This window comes from Dromiciops gliroides, chromosome 4 (genome assembly GCF_019393635.1).
Source record: "Dromiciops gliroides isolate mDroGli1 chromosome 4, mDroGli1.pri, whole genome shotgun sequence".
Lineage (NCBI taxonomy): Eukaryota > Metazoa > Chordata > Mammalia > Microbiotheria > Microbiotheriidae > Dromiciops > Dromiciops gliroides.
In genome coordinates, this window is record NC_057864.1 from 488778795 (window position 1) to 488784129 (window position 5335).

A 5335-nucleotide genomic window follows, 5' to 3' on the forward strand; every position below is an offset into this window, starting at 1 on the left:
CTCTGGAAATCTACCCAGGCAATTCATCTGCCTGGGAAAGAGGAGGGGGGGGGGGGGAAGAATCAGTTCTCAGTAAATTTTGCAGTTCTCACTATTTAGATATTTATTAGTGCCAGGGATTCAAGGATCTGAGGTGAAATAGACTAGAGGGTCTTCCATGTCCATGGATAAGGGACACTGATCCAGGTCCCCTAGTGCCTCCTTCCTCCCTTATCAATTTGTCAGTGGCTAATACAGAGTAAGCACTATATAAATGTTAGCTATTGTTGCAGATTTTGTGGTTTTGTTCTATGAATCTGTAAGTCCAGAACTCAGAACAGTATTTAGCAGGGCAGTGAGGGTGAAGTGACTTCCACAGGGTCACACAGCTAGTAAGTGTCAAGTGTCTGAGACCAGATTAGAACTCAGGTCTTTCTGAGTCTAGGGCCGGTGCTTTATCCACTGTGCCACTTAGCTGCTCCACCCCCCCCCCCCCCCACACACACATAGTAGCTTTTAACAAATCCCAGCCTGAAAGATGATGGGTAACAGGTGAAAGAGTTTCCCAGAAGACATTTGAACTGCATATGTTCACCTGCATGTCCTAAGAAGAGAATGTTCCTAAAACCCTAGCACCTAGTTAGAGGAGAAGGGAAAATTTTGAGACATTGTGGTTTTGAAGTCTAGCCTTATAACAGAAAAGGACAATTTCTTGGTAGCACTGTCATTGGTTGTTTCCTCCAGGGTGACCCCAGGTCAAAAGTTCAGATATCTGACATTCTATCCACAAAAGGGGATTCCTGTGTATCATGTACATTGGAAAGAAAGAATTTACTCAAGCTTCCTCTGTAGGAGATGAAGTAAATTATTAAAATCTCTAAATGACAGAACAGAAAATTTGGGAAAGGAGTCACCTGGAATGATAAAGTGTTGCCCTCCTGGCAACCTCAACTTTAGGTTTCTCCTAAGGGGAATCCCAACCAAAGTGGCCTGCAGTTGGGAGGTTTGGGGACCCTGAGGGAAACACACTACCCAAAAGAAAGGGAAGACATTCCAGGTCATCCCTACCAGTGTTGTCTTCACTCAGAAGAATGGAAACTCCTAGAAGGCATGAACTATTTTTCTGCTGTGATGTGGATGTCAGATTCTGAACAGGATAGGATGAAAGCTCGCCTGTAAGAGCCAAGGGCCCCAGGGATAGAATCTAAGGATCTAAGGGAGGACACTAAGCAAGATGAAGAAGATAAGGATAACTGGAATGCAGGTAGCATGGTTTGGAAATATATAAATATTATATTTGAAGACTTTCTATGATGTGTGCATACATACATGTTATATTTGGAGATTACCCGGTGGGGGCAATAATGAATCACTGTAGAAACTGATTGGACTCAGTTTAGTGTCAGCCCATTGTGAGAGGTTCAAGGGTTCCAGGCATAGAACTCATTCTTGTCCTTATGGCAAACTCATATTCTATTTAAGCTGATGTTTTCCTCTGTGGAGATAATCTCTAGGTGGTTGGAAGACTTGTGCACAGGGAGTATGTAATAAAAATATGGTTTTGAAAACTCAACTAATTAGTTAGCAATATAATGATAAATATATAGTGAGGGACTGAGATAAAATAGGAAGAGAGGTTTAAAATGTAGGATACAGTGAGGGAGAGGACAGCCTCAAAATGGGAAGGAGAGAGAAGAAATATGTTTCTAAATTTAAAAAATTATTTAAAGGTTTGAGTTCTAGATTCTATTCCTCCCTCCCTCCCCTCTCCCTGAGGCAGTAAACAATCAGATATAAATTATACATTTATAATTATGTAAAACATTTCCAAGCCATTTTGTATAAGAAAACTCAAGTACAAGAAAAAATGAAAGAAAAAAGTTTTTAAAAAAGCATGCTTCAATCTGTATTCAATAAATATCAGTTCTTTCTCTGGAGGAAAATTATGTGCTTCATCATTAGTCCTTTGGGATTGTCTTAGATCATTGTATTGCTGAAAATAGTTAAATCATTCACAATTCTTCACTGAATATTGCTGTCACTATGCACAATGTTCTCCTGGTTCTATTCTCTTCACTATACATCAGTTCATATAAGTCTTTCCAGGTTTTTCTGTAATATTCCATTACAATCATATACAACAGCTTGTTTAGCCATCTCTCAATTGATGGGAATTCTTTTTATTTCTCATTCTTAGCCACCACAAAAAGAGCTGCTAGAGGGGCAACTAGGTGGTGCAGTGGATAGAGCACTGGCCCTGGAGTTCAAATCTGGCTTCAGACACTTGACACTTACTAGCTGGGTGACCTTGGACAAGTCACTTAACCCCAGTTGCCTCACCAAAAAAAAAAAAGAGCTGCTAGAAATACTTTTGTACAAATAAGTTTTTTTCTCTTTTTTGGGATGTCTGGGATATAAATCTAGCAGTGCTATTGCTGAATCAAAGCATATGCACAATTATATAGCCCTTTGGACATAGTTCCAAATTGTTCTCCAGAATGGTTGAATCTTTTCACAACTCCAGAGGTTGAGTTGCTCAAGGTCACATAGCTAGTAAGTATCTAAGACCAAATTTGAACCCAGGTCTTTCTAACTTCAGTCCTGATGTTCCATCTACTATCAAATCTAGCTGCCTGGGTGGTATATCAATAGGATAAAGCCACGTATTTTGATAGCACTTTAAAGCTTTTATAACACTTTGCATATATTATCTTATTCGATCATTACAACACCCATAGGACCTAACTGCTATTATTATTATCACCATTTTTCAGATGAGAAGACTTCAAATAAGCTAGAATAAGTAATTTGCCTAGGGTCACTCATCTCTAGTGTTTTAGGTAAGATTTAAATTCATGTCTTTCTGACTCCAGGTCCAGTACTTTATCCACTATGTAAAGCTATCTCTCAAATGACTAAGAAAGACAAGCAAAGAAAATATATTATGCTTAAAGACACAATAGAGTATAAAAATATATGTATATGTCATATACATACACACATACAGAAACATATACAAATACATATATTCACTGAATCACTTAAGGTCCAAGAATTTAACATGAACCATCCAAATTATAGATAGTCTAAATAATATTTCAGGGACTTTTATGGATTTCATGACACCTTTTCCAACTTGGATAAACCAAACAGAAAGATAAGAAATAAAGAAATAAAAGATTTGAACAGAATATTTTTAATACCACACATGATTAACTACTTATTTGTTGGCAATATACAGCATTTAGGCAATATACAGCATAAGGATGACAACAAGTTAGGATATAAAGAACAATTAAATTAATACAAAAAGGCAGAAAAAGTAAATATGATTTTCGAGAACCAAACCCAAATCTCTTGTGGTCTCATTAAAGTTAATGTTCCTTCCACTGATGTGGGTTATATTGATGAGGAACATCCATGCATGTCTGTCCTAGGTGACTCTTTTTCACATTCTCTCCTAAACATGACAAATGTGGTCCTTGACATGGCAAGGAAACTAATAGAATGCACAGGTTGTCTATTTCTTGTTCTCCTCATGTGACCATCCCATTTAATTTTTCTAGTATGCATTTACTAGGTGATAGCCTTTATTCCAATTCTTCATATTACCTTGTTTGTTATTTTGCTTGTCTGCTTTCATTTAACCTTTATCTTACCATTACCCTCTGAATGATACTTTCTTCCTAATTCTTCAGAGACCATGGAATTCCATGGTTTAAAGAATTACAAAAATAGGAGTAGATTGTTCCTATTAAAAGAGGTCCTTTGTTTCAGGGAAATATTTGACATAATTATAGACCTTTTTTAATTTATCTGAGGTAATCCAGATTAATCACTTAATTCTATTTAAAGCAAGGCTTAATTTATTTTCCATATGAAATGCCTGTCCAAGAGCCATATATGCCAGGGGACAAAACTCTAAAGGTCAACCATCTAATTTTGTGCTATTATCTGGACAATAGGTATTCTTCATCTACCTCTTTGTTTGCTGTGTGGATGGTTAAACTAAACTTTATATTTTAATATTTCTAATTATTTCTAATTACAATGAATAGAATAAGCTAAAAAAAAAAACTCTTCAAGAACTCAATATGGCTTCTTTACAAACTCCTCCCTGAAAAATACAAGATTTCCCAAAGTTCAGTCTCTGCCACTTAGACTTTCCCAGGAAATTTGAGGCAGTCCTTGAGTTTCCCCAGTACCCTAAGAGAGGCTTGCCTCAGCTTGCTATGACCCAGGATTAGGATGATAGAGTGGCTCATAGGGTAGACACCCATGACTATCAATTAAAACATTGCCACAAGTTTATTGTAAATTATAGATAGGTTTGAGACTCCCATAGTGATTCCTAAATGATATAATACAAAGAGGAAGAGGAAGGAGACCGTGGATTTCATAGCCCTCATGTGGGCTGCTGTGTTGGGATCCCTGGAGCCTGTGACCTTGAGATGCATCTTCTGGGTGTGCCTCCATAAGGATAAGACTAACAGGAAACAGGAGATGAGGGATAAAGCAAAGGGAACCAACCCCCCCAGTATTGAAGAGAATCAGGGTTGAAAACCTTAGGGTTTTCAATGCTTTGTTATTATGAGGAATATTTGTTTTCTTTTCTTGATCACTGGGAACTACCTTAAACTTGGTCATTTTCTCTGTCCGTGGAAGGATAATGAGCAAGGATATGAGCAAACATCCCATCAGTGTCCTGAGGACTACCTTGTTAATTCTCCACTTCAACCAGAGGAAGGCAGGATGGGAGAAATTGGAAATCTTCAGAAAATAGAAGATACCGAGGTAGCTTCCAAACCAGGCACTTGAATGATTTCTGAGGTTCCAGATAACTTCTGTATAAATCCAACTAGTAAAGGGATTTCTTTTAAAATAGAAAAAAAAAAGTTCATTGTTATTAGTGCCCATAATGTACCAATCCTGGAGATGGCTAAACCAGTAAGGATGAAATCGACTGAGGTCACTCTTCTGGTCTTCATGTAGTCAATAAAGTTTACCAGTCCAATGAAGCCATTGGCCAAAACCCCAATGAAGCACTCTCCAGATGCCACAGTCAGACAGATGCTCTCTAGTATACTTGGCATATTTGTAAAGAGAAATTCCTTGATACCTTCAATACTGTTTCTGGTGAATGGATTTCAAGCCAAGGTGAGCAGAAATATATTACTGTCTCTTAAAATAACAGTAATTTTCTTCTCTCTCTTGCAGTCTCTCTCTCTCTCTCTCTCTCTCTCTCTCTCTCTCTCTCTCTCTCTCTCTCTCTCTCTCTCTCTCTCTCTTTCTCTCTCTCTCTCTCCTCTGTAGCCAGAAAATACTTTGCACTGCTATGAGATGAGACTACAGTTAT

The 5335-nt window shown here is 37.8% G+C and overlaps 1 pseudogene; it reads right to left on the bottom strand.

The window, feature by feature from the left end:
- Positions 1-4122: 4122 nt before the first annotated feature.
- On the bottom strand, positions 4123-5072 carry LOC122755341 (annotated as a pseudogene).
- Positions 5073-5335: the final 263 nt, after the last annotated feature.